Here is an 18,947-nt window from a genome sequence, read left to right on the forward strand (position 1 = left end):
AGTTGAATGTTCTGGCTGGTGGTAGCTCTTACACATCTGTGGGTTTTCACATTCTAGGTTGGTTTGAGCTTGGAAAGTGCTGTTGAAGGAGGTTTGGCAAGTTGCCACAATGCATCTTGTAAGGGACACACTGCTGCCAGTGATTGAAGGAGTGACTTGCTGTTCGTCTTAACTTTTGAGTGCAGGTCTTTTGTCTATGTTTGGGTCAAAGTTGTTTTGACATATGGAGCCATTAGGCTGATCGAACTCAAACTGAGCATCAGTACGGAGGTTTTTGCTGAGTAAATGTTGCTTATTAGTACTGTCAATGGCACCTTCCATTACCTTGCTGATGTTTGAGTGTGGACTGAGATGGTGGGCTGTCGTGCAGAGCTGCAGTGAGCCTGAGACCTTCTGTGTGTCACTGAGCAGAAACTGTGCCCTCTGCTGGTCTAATTAATGATACAGTCTCAAAATGGAATAATCTTTTCAATTTATTATGATCCCCGTTGACAGTAAAATAAAATCATAAATCTTTCACAACACAGCAAAAGATTATTGTACAAAGAAAACATAAGAAAACAAACTCAACTATGTGCAACTGCTAGAATTATTTTTAAGAAACCCACAAAATAAAGATTCAAACTGTTTTGCGATACTGTTGGAGATTCAAGACATGAGAAATAACATACTCCATTACTCGCTGATGTTTGAGTGTGGACTGTGAGGATGGTAATTGACCAGACTGCATTTGTCCCATTTTTGTGGGCAGGATATAGTCTTTTACATTTAAGGATAAAAACCAGTGTTGTACCTTCACTAGTGAAACTTGGCAAGAGATGCAACTAATTCCGAAGCACAAGTCATAGGTACTAGAGAGAAGATATTGTTGGCGTCTGTAACTTTTGCTTTATCCAAAGTCTTTGACCATTTCTGAGTATCACATGGCATGAATTGACTGAAGATTGGCATCTGTAATGTTACAGACCTCAGGAGGAGGCTAAAATGGATAATTCATTTGATACTTAAGGCATGATATGATTGCAAGTTCTTCAGCGTTGTCTTTTGTACTGATGGCCGATGCTCCCATCATCGAGCATGGGAGCATTTGTAGAGCCTTTTTCCTCCTGTTCATTATTTATTGTCTCCAACATTGATGACTGGGTGTGGCAGGATTACAGATCTTGGGTCTGATCAATTGGTCATTGGAACACTTAGCTCTGTCTTTACATCCTGCTTACATTGTATGGCATTGCAAGTAGTCCTGTGTTGTAGCCCCACCAGATTCTAAAAAACTTCATTCCCCTATCACATAGCTACAGGTAGGTGACTGAACTGAGGGCAGATGGGATTGACCATCACCATGGAGGTAATGGCTGAACAAAGCTTGGTGCGGAATACAGAGGACTGAAAATTTGGAGTGTATGGATGTCAAGTCTTTTGACATATATTGACTTTCTCCATTAAAATGTGACTGAAACCAAATGTGCAGTAATGAGTTGAATATGCAGAGATATTGTGTATATTTTTCCTTTATAAAACATTAATTCATTTCTGTTGACCTGATATCTTCCAGGTGAGGAATGAAACATTTATAAATTGATGGCCTGGGGTGAAATAAGTAATAATTTAATCTCATGTGAAAATGACAGGAATTTTATTTTTAAAACTGTCAATACTGTATATAGAAACATTACATAGTCTCTGCTGCAAGTGATGGATTAATCTTTTCTGAATAATGAGATGGATGCTACTTAACTCTAGTATGCTGCAAGCTCTGCTGCAAAGGCTGTTAAATGTGTTCAGTGTGTGATGATTTACCTTTCTAGGCATTCGTTATCTTTTCCACATGAACCCACTGACTTTGCAGGCTCAGTGTGGAGATGTTATTGCCCTGTCCTCATCAGTGCTTCATCTTCCTATCATCCCCCTCACCTGCCATCCTCATCTATCTGGAAATAACCTCCTCCTTTAATCTCTAAGAGTGGCATTGCTAAATCTGGGAACCCTCTCCTTCTCTTAGCCTCTCTGTCAATGTTGAAAAGTAATTATCAAGCTACCTGAAATGCATTCACTACAACTGCATCTTTCAAGACAAGAGGCTGTGTAGAGCCTATGGTTTCTGCAGATTGCCGCTCAGGCTCCTGGAGTGTGCAGAGAGCCTCTGCACTGAAACAAAGTGTGGCCAATCTGTGTTACAATCTTGGAAATGAGGTAAGTAACTGAATTTCATGTCTAGAACAGTGTAGACCAGGTACAGTCACATCATAAATCAAGCCCGAATGTCAGAGTGATCGAAATGTTTTTGCTCCATTTTCCACAATGGTATTGGACATTATTTAAAATTGCCCCATGCTCAATAAATGTAGCCAAAATTTTAAGCTTTGTACAGTTTCTTATTGTGACTGTTTAAGTAAAAGTCTTGTGTTTTTATTAAATACGTTGATTTTTCAACTTTATTCACTTTAAGGTTGTTACCTGCAGAAATAATTTTGGGGTTTCTCTGCTGTTGTAGCACATTGCACTTCAAGAGTGTTGACCTGATCTTGCTCAACTTGACATGTGAACTCATTTGGATTACTAATAAGCTTTGTGGTTTCCTTTTGGTCAAACATCATTTGCTTCCAATTTGTGATTTCTCTCTGATGTTCTCCATTCCCATAATCACTTCATGTTTATTGACTAAATTCCTACTGAACAGTGCCAATTTGCTTGTGGTTCAGATATTAATCCATAGATTATTATCTTTTTGGTTCTGCTTTTTAATTTAGCCCCTAGCCGTTCACATTCCTCCAACAGAACCACTTTCCTCATTGGTAAATATGTGCATCACGGCAATTGGATCTTTCTCCTCCCACTCCAGGTTCCTCTGCAGCCCAAATGAGAGACCTTAAATCTGGGCACCTGGCAGGCAACACACCCGATGTGATTCGTGATCTTGGCCATACTATCCCCGATTATGATTGAATTTATTTTTTTCTTCCCCATTTTGAAAGGCTCCCTGTATCATGGTGCTATGGTCAGTTTGCTCATCCTCCCTCCAGCCACCCGCTATTATCCACACAGGGAGCAAGAATCTCAAACCTGTTAGACAAGCTCAAGGGCTGAGGCTCCTTCCGCATTACCTCCTGGATCCTTCTACCTGTCTTGCTCATAGTCCTATCTTCCTGTCCCTAACCACTGACCAAAGTTGAGGTAGGTAATCTAAGGGGTATATTTTAATTTATAATCTGTAAATATTTCTCCTATTTATGTTCAATCTGAAAGTAACCTGTAATAGATAGTTAAATTAGCAACTATCACCAGCCACTGTTTACCTGTGATGTCACTTTTTTATGCTAGGCCCCTGATCCTGGCTTCAATTTATCCTGTTCAAAAAAACCTTAGAAACAAAATCAAAAAGCAAGCATAAAGCACTTGTGCCCCTCTGTACCAAATTCCCACTCTGCCTCCAAATTCACTGAACTATATTTTCTCTTGGGCTGTGTCTCTAAAATAACCACGCAGAGGCTGTATCCCCTCACTGAGTCACCCTTTATTGTGAACAGTACATTGGCTGTAGCCTGCCAGTTCAGAGTCAGTCGCCTGAACTGAGGAGATTCTATTCTCCTGATTTTGTATTTTTTATTTTATTAGCCAGTAGAAATTACAAACAAACAGTTAACATGAACAGCCGTATACAGGAAACCGCAACTTACAGGGGAAAGGGACGGCAAAACCAAACCCCAAACCCTACTGTACAACCAGTTTGCAGTGAAGGGAGGATGAACCTCGAATCCGATCTTACATTATCAAGAAGGAAACAGTGAGCACAATCACATACTGACAGTCCGATAAACTGAACATGAAAACAGCGCATATACCATAGACACCCCTGGCAACCCAGCAAACAACCCATCCCTCCCACCGTCCGGCCACTCAAAGGCAGCCCACCTCTCCTGACTATATATTTTTTCTAGTTAGTTTTTTTTTATTTCTTCCCACACTACTGCCAAACGGTAGTGCTTATTTTCTCCAGCACCCATGTCACGTGTGTGTGTAGGTGGAAGACACAGCGAATGCATAAAATGTTATTCATATTCCACCACCAGGGAGAAAGGAAACACCCGAGTGGCCAGTGACAAGCAGAACCCTTCTCAACAAAAGGCAATGCTGGGTGATCAGACAGTGAAGGGGAGGGCAGGGATTAAGTCAAAATAGAATTAAAGCCTACCCTCTCCTGGTTCTATATATTTTTTTCTTTTTTGTTTTTCCTTCTTTTTCCCTACAATACTGCGTAACTGCGGTAGAGCTTATATATTCCCTGGCACCCATGTTTGTGTGTAGGTGTAGGACACCTTTATTTATATATCTTTATTTATATTTCACCACCAGGAAGAAAGAAAACACCCGAGTGGCCACTGACAAACAATGCCCTTCTCAGCAAAGGGCAATGCTGCGTGATCAAAGAAATGAAGGGGAGGGCAGGGATTAGATCTAAATAGAGCTAATCCCTTTCCTCTCCTTTTTTTTTAATATTATCAAATATTTTAATCACATCTGCAATATAAAACGTTTACAAAATATAACTTATAGTTTCAAGTATTAAACAAGTAAAGACTGGAGGATGCTTCATTTACATTATGCACAATGGAACCAGACCCTATTATACACAATTTGATCAGGACCACCATGTTCCTTTGTAGCCCAGATTTGTTGTAATGAATATCCTAATTCAACACCCCTCTCCAGCTGTCTAAGTATTTTCAAATTAGAAACTTCTTCGTTATTTCAGTGGAAATTAAAGCCAATGCATTGATGTGTAATCTGTAAAATTCTCTCCCTTTCCCAATCCATGTAACACAGGTTGTGTTAAGGCTGATTACTGGAAGGAAGGAAAAAAGGAAATGGTTTAATTTGACCTCTTTGTTCACCCAATAAGTTAATAACGGATAAACAGGCTAAAAGTGGATAACTTATTCCATCAGTTCTGTGGATCTTTAATCGAGGAATTTGCATGATTAATTTTAATTCAGCCAAAATGAGCTCCTCTCCTGGTTTTTTTTTATTTTAATAAACTATACACAGTTTACAAAACAATTAACATTAACAGCTGTATATAGAGAAACAACAATTTTATAAGGGAGAGGAGTGGCAAAGTCAGACCCCAAACCCCACCGTTCAACCAGTTTTCAGGGAAATGAGAACAAACCTCAAATCCCAGTTTCACTCACAAAACAGTAACAATGACAAGTACATAAGACAATTCAATTACATAAAAAACAGTGCATAAAATAAAGACCCCCAGCAAGCCACCCGTCCCCCTCTCCTGGTTACTTTGGTCACCCAAGACTTTCTTGATTGGCTCAGGTTAACAACCCCAATCAACAATCTCGTAGTCAATGAGGTCAACCTATTTCCAATCACTACGGTCTCATGCTGGATGTTATTTCTCTTTCCTGACTGTACTGATCCATATGTTTTCTCATCTGTTTCTCTGTTTCTGCTGTGTACGCACGCACACACACAAGACACACAGATTCACGCGCACACACACACACACACTGTTGTATTGAGCCACAGTGAGCCTGAATCTTCCTGTATGTCACAGAGCAGAAACTGTGTTCTCGTTCTGTTCTAATTAATGACTTTGTCTCAAAATTGAATAATCTTTTCAATTTATTATGATCCCATTTGAAGCTGCTACTGGACAAGTCAGATTGCAAAACTCCCCGTGTCTGCGTGGATTTCCTCCAGGTGCCGCAGTTTCCTCCCACAATCCAAAGATGTGAAGTTCAGATGAATTGGCTGTGCTAAATTGCCCATAGTGTTAGGTGTATTAGTCAGGGGTAAATATTGGGTCGGGGAATGGGTTTGGGTGGGTTTCTCTTTGGAGGGTCGGTATGTTGGGCTGAAGGGCCTGTTTCCATACTGTAGGGAATCTAATCTAACCTAATCTAAAACCCAACTTGATAAATCTTTAACAACAGAGTAAAAGATTATTATACCAAGGAGACATTAATAAACAAACTCAGCTATACGTAACAGTTAGAATTATTTCAAAAGCTATCACAAAATAGATTCAGGCTGTTTCATGGCACTGTTAGAGACGCAAGGCATGAGAAATAATATAAGGGTGTCATGGTAGCTTTGTGTTTAGCAATGCTGCCTCATAGTACCAGGGACCTGGCTTCGATTCCAGCCTCGGGTAACTGGCTGTGTGGCATTTGCACATTCTCCCGGGTCTGCGTGGGTTTCCTCCCACAATTCAAAGATGTACAGGTTGGATGAATTGGTCATGCTAAATTGCCCATAGTGTTCAGGGATGTGTAGGTTAGATGCATTCGTCAGGGGTAAATGTAGAGTAATAGGGTAGGGGAATGAGTCTGGGCGAGTTACTCTTCGGAGGGTTGGTGTGGACTGTTGGGCCAAATGGCCTGTTTCCACACTGTAGTGATTCAGATTAACAACACAGGGATCCACAGTCACTGTAGGGGTTCTATGACCTATGAATTGTTTAGGGTTCTACTTAACTTACTCCTGACAGTTTCCTTGCTGTGGATTGTGGTGACCATTTGATGAATCCTTTCCAAGTCTTGAAGTTCTCACAAATCAGAGAGCCAAAACTTTCTCAGTTCTACTAACCTGCATGTTTCTCACCAAACTCTTTCCTGCTTTGGAAGTTTCCGAGGCTAACCCTTTCTGCTGAGAGGACCTCTTCCCTGAATTGCACTACTTATTCCTTCTGGGAAGAAGCTAAACTTGCTGCTAAACTTAACAATAGTGAGTTCTACATTGAAGTTTTAATAACTTAATGCTAATTTATTCTTGAGTGTAAAACATGCCAATGCCTTACATGTGTAACTACCTGTCATAAACACAACATGATGCGGAGGTGTCGGTGTTGGACTGGGGCGGACAAAGTTAAAAATCGCACAACACCAGGTTATAGTCCAACAGGTTTCTTTGGAAGTATAAGTTTTTGGAGTGCTGCTGCTTTGTCAGGTCGCACAACACTATAAGCAACATTAACAACACAGGGATCCACAGTCACATAAACTCTGACAAAATATTGTACTTGATCACTGTTTTTGGAAGGATTGTAGACCTTATCTTCTTTTTGAAGAAAGCCCTTCACAGAAGTAACCAACATCTATCTATGCTCTACTTTCAATTCTAAAAATTGTATTAGTATTTATAAATGATACTTCTTTAATCACACCTCTTAATTGTGATGTGGTTTTGATAGTCTCTGCCAAAGATGACTTGTTGCAGTGTATTTTATGGATAGTAGTGTTTCAGCAATAATTGGTGTGAATGTTTATCAAGCATAACTATCAAGTGAATTGTTCTCTCCTGGATGATATTGCAGTTCTTGAGAATTGTTGCAACTGTACCCATCTAGGTATTCCATCTCAGGCTTGACCTGTGGCTAATATGTGTGGGCAACATTTTCTGGAATAAGGAGGTGAGTCCTTCCTAGCAGAAGACACAATGTCTGAACTCATTCTATTTGTATGTCATTTATGTTTTGTGTTGCTGGTCTAACGGAGTTTCTAGATAGTGATTTTGTTTATGTCACAGAGATAACAATGATTAATTTGTAATGACTGGTGACATGATCAAAATTGCTTGTAGCCAGGATTTGTAGTCAAGAGTTAATCTTTATATGTGTTCCATATGCAGAAATCTGTGATTACAGATGCCTTAGACCTGTAGTGCGTAAGGCCCTGACTGATGCAATTGCCCCTTCAAGAGCCTGACATTACTCACACATAAAGCCTCCATCCTCAGACAGAACAAAATGCTTATTCTGTCCAGTTTGAATGTGATGACAATCATTTTTCATTTATTTGGCCACTTGCAACTCAGATGAGAATGGAGAATAACACAAGTTATATACCACATATTGCACCCCTACACTCACTGTCATCTGGGTGACTGGGTGATCACCCCCAAATCTACATGTTCCTTTCTTGCACTCTGCAGTATTCCAGTCTGTTCCTTGCTTCCCACGTTTCCATTCAGTTGTTTCATTTAAGTCTCCATCTGCTCACATTATCCCCTGAACCTCAGACTTAGTGATGTGATGTCTCTCTGTCAAAGTCAGAGTGATGGTTAAGCAATAACCGTATTCCCTCAGTAAACCTTGTCCTCCAAAACACCATCATTGCCCAACTACATGTTGAATTGTTTTCTCCGCCATCACAATTGTTGTTCCTGCTATATCCCAGCATGATGCTTCCAATTCTAACAATTGACTTGTCCAATATGCAACCCCTCCCACCTTGTGGGCCCTGTTGTAACTCCCCTTTGACTGTCATAGACCTGCTGGACTCACCATACCCCTTTCCCTAACCAACTTGGCTGGGTAACCCTGACTGATAGCTGACTAGATCCCTGTCCATTATTCTGTGCAGCTCCCTGACTAACTTACTACTGTTCCTTAGACTAGTTGAAATGGACCAGCAGGACTGACTGTGACCCTTTCTCTGGACTGTAATTATATAGAACACATGACCCTAAATGTCACATACAGTAACTGATCATGTCCTGTCCCCAGGACTGGCATCGGACAATGCACTTGACCAACAGTGGTGGAAGTCTTTGATTGATGACAGCCCCCCCCCCCGACAACTGATGTCTGTGCCCCCTGGACTTTGAGATATGGCCATTTGGTTGAAACACATTCAGTGCACTTGCCATGTACACTATTGGTGCAGGTGTGACAACGTTGTAGCACAGTGCCATACAGCTACAGGTCCACTTCTTAAATGATCACTGCTAGCAGGCATGAAATGCGGCTTAGCTTTGCAACCGTGCTAAAAGATATATGAAGGCAAAAGTACAGAGAGGCTGTATGTTCTGTAAGAGGCAGAAATGCTTAAGTAGGCAAGGAAAGGCAAACACACAGTGAGAATCTGGATTAGGTGCAAAATGAACATTTTGAAAGCCATCTAAAGGCAGAGATATATTTTGTTCCAATGCATGAAATGGGTGCCTGAATCTAAATGCAAAGTGGCCCAGCAGCAATATTACCAAGCAACTTATTGGCGCACTCCAGGGTGCAGTACTGAGGTGGTGAACTGTATTATGAGTGAGTCAGAAACATGCCATGATGATGTGACGAGAGTGATGTGTGTCCGATGCCAAACTGTGTGGATAAGGGATTGTAGGCAGTTGCTGCCCATGGAGTGTGCCCGGAGGTGATGGAGAATGCTAGTTAAGGTGGGGTTCCATAGGAGAAAGCAGTTTTTATCTCATAAATCGTCACCTTGCAGTTCCTCTCCAGCACCGCCTGGGAAAATCACACACTGAGTAGCAAAATGAGTGTGTTTCAGTAATACCGTATATACTCGAGTAGTAGTCGGATTTTTTTTGACTACTTTTTAAGGTTAAAGTTTTGGGGTCGACTATTGCACAGATGCTACTTTTGAGGGGCTGAAATTCATGTCTGTCAAAATTCATACCGTATCATTAGCAGCAGCCCAACTGATCTCGAAACGAATCAAGAGGAGAAAATGAATTATGATAATTCTGAAAGTCCAGAGCGAAACTCAACAGCCAGTGGACTGGAAGACCAGGAGTAGAATGGAACAACTGGCAAACTGGAAAGCTGGAGCGGGATGTGATGGGCGGCACACTGACTCATAAATGATGATCTGTTATCTATGAAGAACTAGGGTCAACTTTTACACGAGGTATATGGAAAATGCCAGGGTTTTTTGGCCAAAGATAAGGGGTCGACTTTTACATGAGATCGACTATTACTCGAGGTTTTTTTTTGTGCAGTCGTGAGACACTGTGAAAGACAACAGGTGTACAAATCTTTATTCAATTTCCACAACTAGTAAGAAAGGAAACACCTGAGTGGCCAGTGACAAGCAGAGCCCTTCACAAAGGGCAATGCTGTGTGATCAAAAAGGTGAAGGGGAGGGCAGGGATTAAATCAAAATAGAGTTGGACGGGGAAATAAAACACTCCACTCCCTGTGGTGCCCACCTCTCCCTGAACAGCTCAAGGGAGTTGGTAAATACTGCATGCTCCTTCCCCAGGGACACCCGGGCTCTGACGAAACCACGGAAGAGGAACTGACAATCAGCCATAACGACCCCCTTCAAGGCCTGCTGCCTGGACCTGTTTATGACCAGTTTGGCCAGGCCCAGGAGCAGACCCACGAGGAGATCCTCTGACCTATCCTCCCCCCTCCGCACCAGGTGAATTACTTGAGTATATACGGTAATGAGATGTAAATGCATGCAAAAGCTCTTTCGTCATTCACTAGTGGGTGTCTTGATGTCCTGTTAAAACCTTGGATGAAAAAAATCAGACTTATTCTCAACTCAAGGATTTTGTTTTTTAGCTGATTTGCCATGGCTGCACTATTCAAGGACAGGAGAAAATTACACCTTATGTTTTAGTGATTGACCATGTCAATTAAAATTTAAAAAGTGATCTGTCAAGCCAGATTCCATTCTGGGACTTGACCTGTCCATTCCTCCCTTGATACTTTCAGCTCATGTGTTGTTCAGATTTTGTTTTGTACACGGACCCAGTCTGCTTTGTGATAGAGGAGAAAAACATGCAAATAGTTCCAAACAGTTGAACTTACGACACTGCCCTGAGGAACCCCTGCAGTAATGTCTTGTGTTTAAGATAATCGGATTCGAATGAAGAAAGCATAATAGACACCAGCTGAACACCCTGCTGTTCTGACTAAACACAAAGAAAATCCAAAGACTCCCATGTATTTGCCGACAGAGCATGGAACCACATATATGTATGTTCTTAACTAACACTGTGCTTTGAAATTAATAACTGTTAATGGGTATTCTAAGACAAACTTTGCCAGTGGAAAATTCTACTGTAAACAAAAATAGACATGTTTCTACTTAATGTGACTGGAAGTCTGTTAAACTCATGATCTGATGAACTTAGATCCGGTTTAATGCTTCAGTTAAAGTCATAGAGATGTACAGCATGGAAACAGACCCTTCAGTCCAACTCGTCCATGTTGATCAAATAACCTAATCTAGTCCCATTTGCCAGCATTTGGCCCATATCCCTCTCAACCCTTCCTATTCATGTACCCATCCACATGCCTTTTAAATGCCGTAATTGTACCAGCCTCCACCACTTCCTCTGGCAGTTCATTCCATACACGCACCACCCTCTGTATGAAACTGTTAGCCCTTAGGTTCCTTTTATATCTTTACCCTCTCACCCTAAACCTATGGCCTCAAATTCTGGACATCCCCACCCCAAGGAAAAAACATTGTCTATTTACCCTATCCATGCCTGTCATGATTTTGTAAACTTCTGTAAGGTCACCCTTCAGCCTCTGATGCTCCAGCAAAAATTCCCTCAGTCTATTCAGCCTCTCCCTATAGCTCAAACCCTCCACACCTGGCAAAATTCTTATTAGTCTTTTCTGAACATTTTCAAGTTTTACAAAATCCTTCCTAAAGCAGGGAGACCAGAATTACGCACAGTACTCCACAAGTGGCCTAACCAAAGTCCAGTCCAGCCATAACATGACCTCCCAACTCCTTTACGCAATGCACTGATCAATAAAGACAAGCATATCAAATGCCTTCTTCACTATCCTATCTACCTGCAACTTCACTTTCAAGGAGCTATGAACCTGCACTCCAAGATCTCTTTGTTCATCAGTGCTCCCCAGGACCTTACCATTAAGCGTATAAATCCTGCCCTCTAAATTGCCTTTCGAAAATGCAGCACCTCACATTTATCTAAATTAAATTTCATCTGCCACTCCTCCACCCATTGATCCATCTGATCAAGATCCCATTGTACTCTGAGGTAACCTTTTTCGCTGTCCACTACACCTCCAATTCTGGTGTCATCTGCAAATGTACTGACCATACCTCCTATGTTTACATTGAAACCATTTATATAAATGACAAAAAGCAGTGGATCCAGCACTGATCCTTGTGGTACACCGCTGGTCACAGGTCTCCAGTCTGAAAAGCAATCCTCCATCACTACCCTCTGTATTCTACCTTTGAGCCAGTTCTGTATCCAAATAACTAGTTCTCCCTGTATTCCATGTGACGTAACCTTGCTAACCAGTATACCATGAGGAATCTTAGCAATCACCTTACTGACATCCATATAGATTACGTCCACCTTATCAATCCTCTTCATTACTTCTTCAAAAAACTCAATCGAGTTAGTGAGACATGATTTCCCATGCGCAAAGCTATGTTGATTATCCCTAATCAGCCCTTGCCTTTCCAAATACATGTAAATCCTGTCCATCAGGATTCCCTCCAACAACTTGCCCACCACCGATGTCCGGCTCACCTGTGTATAGTTCTCTGGCTTTTCCTTACTACCTTTCTTAAATAATGGCACCACGTTAGCCATCCTCCAGTCTTTTGGTACCTCACCTGTGACTATTGATGATACAATAATCTCAACAAGACAATCATTTCCCTAGCTTCCCACAGAGCTCTAGGGTACACCTGATCAGGTCCTGGGGATAAACCACCTTTATGTGTTTTAAATCATCCAGTACTTCCTCCTCTATAATATGGACATTTCTCAAGATGTACTATACCTTCCATCTCCTTCTCCATAATAAGCACTGATGCAAAATGTTTAGTATCTCCACCATCTCCTGCAGTTCCACACGTAGGCAACCTTGCCGATCTTTGAGGGGCCCTATCACTCCCTAGTTACCCTTTTGTCCTTAATGTATTTATAAAATCTCATTTCATGTTGTTTGTAAAAACACTGAAATTTAGATGTAACATTGGAAAATAAGTTCAATGTTTTGAGTTCTGTTTCCACCAAGGCAAGATATGAACTGAATTCAGTAATATTGCTGAACTATTTGCTGATTCAGTACAACTAACTAGCATTGAAGTAATCAAACGCTTCTGCAGAACAGAAAGAACTGAAGAAATGAGAAAGGAGCTTCAAGTTAATATTTTTTCTATTGTTTCTCAGGAGTTAAGGAAGTGGCAGTGTATTAAAGTGAAGAATAGGGTAGGTTTTCAAAGTGTGGCAATCTTTCATGTTGTATTGTTGTGAGATAGAGGAAGATATTTCCCAAAAGATCTCAAGCCATCAGACCAACTACATGTCCAACTCACTTTCTTGATGAACAAATGAATGATGATTTATTGTCACATGTACTCTACAATGAACAACACAGTAAAATTCAGTGAAAAGCTTCAACTTGACAATCCCAACAAAAGAAAACCAATTCATCAAAGGCCTGGTCACTAATGTCAGGTGCGATTTCTGATATTTGGGGTGACATGGTGGCTCAGTGGTTAACACTGCTGCCTTACAGTGCCAGGGACCCAGGTTCGATTCCAACCTTGGGTGACTGTCTGTGTGGAGTTTGCACATTCTCCCTGTGTCTGTGTGGGTTTCCTCCTCTAGTCCAAAGAGGTGGATTGGCCATGCTAAGTTGCCCATAACGTGCAGAATAGGCAGATTAGCCATGGGAAATGAAGGGGAATGGGATAGTGGATCTGGGTGAGATGCTCTTTGCAGATTCAATGTGCCAACTGGCCTGTTTGCAACTGTTGGGATTCTATGATTCTAATGAATCAGTTGAAGATCTGCATTAGGAACGACACTATACTCATCTTGTACCCTGGGAATGTCACTTATAGTGGCACTCAATCTCACTACGTCTCTTATTTGCCTCTCTTCTAGGCCACCATAGGAGTCATTAATATAAACCAAAGTGAGAAACATGTAGGTCTTATAAAGTCCCACCTAATAGACTTGTCAGCAAAGGTGAAACTCCTCGAACAAAAGGTAAAGTGACAACATGGATATGAAGTTGGCTGAGTGATTGGTGCAGGGGGTAGTGGTGAATGTTATTTATTGGTTTGGAAGGAATGGAGGGTCCCAGAACTATGTAATACAGCCACTGCTTTTCCTCGTGTATTCATGACCTTGGGTCCTTGGTTATGCAAGGGCACTATTTCAAAACTTGTGAATGGCACAAAAACTGGAAATATTATGACTTGTGTGCACTTTTCATGATAGGCATAGAGTATAAAGGAAATTATGGTGAGCTTTTGTGAAATACTGATTCCTCAATGGGATATTGGGCTGGATTTTACCCGAAATCGGCTCAGTATTGATTTTAACAAGCTTCATGGAGAGCTTCTCCACATGATCCCTCGTGAGATTTCTCACACTGTTCTTTGAAACTTGCCTCATTACCTCTGCACCATGTCTCTATAGCATCTTGTGCATCTTACTTTCCCTCTCGCCAGAGGTGGGCGGTACTCACCACTGGGTTCCTGGGATTCTCGACACCTTATTTAAAACAAAGTTGTACAGCAGGTCAAACACTGTCAGTCTGGAGCTGCCCTTCACAGTTCCTTCATCTGAAGAATTTCCCAAAGGTGGCATCCCGATTGGCAGAGAGGGATCCAGAGGTCCTGGTGGATTGGGTGATGCAGAGGTTGGCCATCCTCTTTCCTCAAGACTGACAAAGGACTCCACGCCTCAGATCTATCCATCCCAATCCCAGGTTTCCAATTGGGGCCACAGTCTGTATGAATGCCAGCAATGCCACTTGAAGATCAGTGAACTTCTACACTCTGTGACAATAAATGCAACCCATTCGTCTCTACTACCTCATTCACTCTATCTCTGCAACTGCACCCATCTCCCCCCAAGGTTAATGTTGCACCACTCTCACTACTGCATGCAGCATCTTCCCTCACTTGCTCTGACCCCTGAACTCAGAGTATTAGCCTGCATGGCCTGTATGCTGCCTGCTCACTGTTTTGTGACACTTTAACACCCTTGGTCCACTTGCACCAGTGCTAACGGCCGTGCCGCCACTTACGTATCAATCAGTTTCATCCTCCCTTAGTCTCTTTCCTTGGGGAGCTGGTTGCCAAGAGAGCAGTAAGCATCAAGATGGTGAGGTGGATGTCAGACATTTTGTCTCCTCATCCCTTACAAGGGTGTAGTGTTTTCACAGCACTGGGATTTGGAGACCTACTGGCTGTCAGGCATCCGCTGAACCGCAGTTAGGAGAGGACCCCCTCTGTCAGCAATTAACAACTTCAGACAAATGCACAGACACAGGAGCAAGTAGGCAGGTTTGTTGAAGGCACTGGACAGACTGACATGACATTTGGTAGTCTCCACCAATGCCGTTTGTAAAAGGCTGCCTCTGAAGGGTTTGGATAGAATGAAAAGAAACTGTTTCCAATGGCTGAATAATCAGAAAGTCAATGATTCCAGTTTGAATCAATTTAACTTGATCGACCAAAGAACCAACACAAGGTAAAACCTTTACTCAAAGACTGGCTCAGATTTGGAATGAAATGCCTCTCAACCCCAATCATCAACACTGGCCCCAAATATTGTCATGGACACAAATTTGTTTTTGAATGGAAATTGAATAGATAATTATAGAGAAATAAAAGACTAAAAAAAACCAGCTGGGCATTAAATGGTAGTAATACTGACTGGACTTCTATTCAAATTAATGGGTGTACACTCATTCGGCTGAATCGTCCCCTTTGGTGCTCCACTATTCCATTGGACCCAAAATCATCAGAAAGATGAAACTGTCAAGGGTTAAAATGGCACAGGGAGATCAGAAAAGCGCAGCTGGTCAGGCAGCATCAAAGGAGCAGGAGAATCGACGTTTTGGGCATAAGCCCTTCTTCAGGAATTCCTGAAGAAGGGCTTATGCCCGAAACGTCGATTCTCCTGCTCCTTTGATGCTGCCTGACCTGGTACAGAGTATAACTGTCATCTCCAGAGTGTCTCAAATTGTGCCCATAATCCTTTCTACAGCAAAGTGGAAAGGTTTTCTCAGTCCTTTGCAAGGCATTTCTCTAAGGGTACTACTGTGCGCAATTTTGATTAATCCCGTGATCTATGCTCCAATGATATGCAAAGGCATAAACTATTACTCGGGGACATACCTGGAAAAAAACAGATCTCGATACCCATTTGTTTCTTATGGATTTGGCAGCCTCCATTCAACACCTACAACAACCCCCATAGCAAGAATTTAAGTTAGAAAGTTAGATACTTCCTTCTAGCATCTGTTATAGTCAGTCCCATCAGCACTACAGGTAGAAATGGCAGGTTCCCAGTCTTCCAAACTTTATAAACCAGACATTTTTACTGAAATTGTATGAGAATAATGGATCAAATCTCATTTACTTGACATGATTCACTTCGCAAATTGTAAAATTAAACTTTTAAGGAGTGCAAATCATGTTGATCAAACATTTTTATTCATGTGAAAGAAATCAGATAAATTATTTTAGGATGTTATATCCATTAAAACATTGAATTAATCTTGGAATTCTAAAATATTTCATATTGACTTTGTGACAAGATTGATCTGATTTGTCTGAGAGATGTGCATTATGATGGTAATTCTGATAAACCTTGTTTAAAAAGCTATTTGCCTTATAGTAATGAAGGTCTGATAAACCTGGTTTATTAGTAGGAAAACAATGAAAATATTTATTAAATCTTTTAAAATATTATTTCAGGACTGTACTAACCAGTAATTGTGATTCTAATACCATTGCCTATTAGTAATGACATTTCATTATGAGCAGTTATCATTACATCCTGAAATGTTTGTATCTCTCTCAGTTTACTTCTGTAATCACTTTCCAGAAAATAAACAGAAATGGATCCAATACATGAATAGCTGGCTTCTTAACATGGCTGGAATTTGTCTTAAGTTTCCTTTACTATTTGATGTGCTTTAGGTTTTACTAAGATTAGCTGTAAGGTAAATTAATTAACTGGCATTAAATACCACTGAAGTGCTGAGCCTGAATTTTTTTGTATTCTAATAGTGAGCAAATAATAATATACCCAAGCTAAAGTTCATAAATCTGAATGCAGGATCTTGCGATGGCTCAGAAATCAGATATTAACAATTCAATTTCTTTGGTCTGTGGCTGTTAGGTGAGAATAATAGTTGAGAAGGTTTCTTCATGAACTGGTCCCATAGACAAGGTACCACAGGAAAATGTACTGAAGGAATGCTACACTGTTGAATGACCCTTGGAAAAGACATGGACCAAAGGCCCTACCTGTCCATCTTCCTTCCCATCTATCCACTCCACCCTCCCCTGTGACCTATCACCATTACCTGTATCTAACTATCGCCTTCCCAGCTACCTCACCTCCACCCCTACCGTCCTATTGATCTCTCAGATCCATTCCCCCTCCCACCCCACATTCCTGATGAAGGGCTTATGCCCAAAACATCGATTCTCTTGCTCCTCGGATTCTGCCTGACCTGCTGTACTTTTCCACCTCCACACTTTTCAACAAAAGCCCTGTATGTCAATGGAATGTCAGTGACTGTTGGAGGGGGAATGGAATATAAGGATGTGTCCTCTGGTTGGACAAAGTGGAACAAGGGAACATAGTTTTAGAATAAGAGGTCTCCCTTTTAAGATGGAAAAGAGGAGAATTGATTTTCTTCTGAGGGTCATTAGTCTTGAACTCTATTCCTTAGAAAGTAGTGGAAGCAGCATCATTGAATTCATTCAAAGCTGAGTTGGATAGAATTTTGATAGGCCATTCTTACCTGGTCTGGCTTACTTGTGACTCCAGACCAACAGCAATGTGGTTGCCTGTTAACTGCCCTCTGGCCAATTAGTGATGGGCAATAAGTGCTGGCCTAACAAGTGACACTCTCATCCCATGAATGAATTAAAAAATCTCTAAAACATTGTGTCTCATGTTAGCCTTGTCCATCTTATTTGTCTTCACCTTCCACTTTGTCCTACAGTGAGGCAACTTCTGTGGAGATCTATACACAACTCCCACCCATGACCTCTTTCCCATGCTATTCCTTATTTTTGTTGTGGCTCTGTTCGCCGAGCTGGGAATTTGTGTTGCAGACATTTCGTACCCTGTCTAGGTGACATCCTCAGTGCTTGGGAGCCTGCTGTGAAGCGCTTCTGTGTTGTTTCCTCCGGCATTTATAGTGGTTTGTCTTTACGGATCCACAAACACTACATAGGACAAACAGGAAGACAGCTAACGATCCGTATCCATGAACACCAATTAGCCACGAAATGACACGACCAGCTATCCTTAGTAGCCACGCACACGGATGACAAGCAACATAAGTTCGACTGGGACAACACTACTATTATACGACTAGCCAAACAGAAAACAGCCAGGGAATTCCTAGAGGCATGGCACTCATCCACAGATTCAATCAACAAACACATCGGCCTGGACCCAATATACCGGCCACTGCAGCGGACAGCTGGAACTGACAACCGGAAGCGGCAGAGACAAACCACTATAAATGCCGGAGGAAACATCACAGAAGCGCTTCACAGGAGGCTCCCAAGCACTGAGGATGTCACCTAGACAGGGGACAAAACGTCTGCAACACAAATTCCCAGCTCGGTGAATAGAACCGCAACAACGAGTACCCGAGCTATGAATCTTCTCTCAAACTTTGAACACCTACGGGCGAGAGACGCTAAGACAAGCCAGGAATGGGAATCCTGTGCGAACCGCCTAAGCGCCACATACGAACAACTCAGGTTCCTACACGAATGCCGAAAGAATCGAATCCTTCCACCATGTGTCAGATACAGACCACCAGTCAACAACCCACAAGCCAGAGACACAGCCAGACAGAACGGATTCAGGATGATCCAGGTAATGATTACAGACGCACACAACAGACTTCACAAATACAGACAAGAAATTGCGCGCCAAAAATCGTTAATTTCAAAAACCACCAATCAGGAATGGACCGGGACCATAGAACAGGGCGTCACCATAGGACAGAACAGGACCACACACCGCAAAAAAAAAGCACGAAAAGAAAAAATGGCCAAACTATCACACAACAGAGAGGACACCACAACACATACCTGGGTTAGAAACCTCTCCCACAGACAACTCACAGACACGGAAGGAACAATACTGGCCAAGGGACTCAACTATAACCACAGGGACGCCAAGAC

The 18,947-nt window shown here is 41.7% G+C and overlaps 1 protein-coding gene across 3 annotated transcripts in view; it reads left to right on the forward strand.

Moving 5' to 3' along the window:
* LOC122565377 (interleukin-6 receptor subunit beta-like) overlaps positions 1-18,947 on the forward strand; it is a 109,657-nt gene that overhangs the window by 15,584 nt on the left and 75,126 nt on the right. The window contains exon 1 of one of the 3 annotated variants that reach the window (XM_043721290.1): positions 13,678-13,758. The exons of the other annotated variants lie outside the window; for them this stretch is intronic. The gene's annotated coding sequence lies outside the window, so the exon portion shown is untranslated. Of the gene's footprint in view, positions 1-13,677; positions 13,759-18,947 lie in introns of those variants that run through there. 3 annotated transcript variants of the gene reach the window in all.

This window comes from Chiloscyllium plagiosum, chromosome 31, assembly GCF_004010195.1.
Source record: "Chiloscyllium plagiosum isolate BGI_BamShark_2017 chromosome 31, ASM401019v2, whole genome shotgun sequence".
Classification (NCBI taxonomy): domain Eukaryota; kingdom Metazoa; phylum Chordata; class Chondrichthyes; order Orectolobiformes; family Hemiscylliidae; genus Chiloscyllium; species Chiloscyllium plagiosum.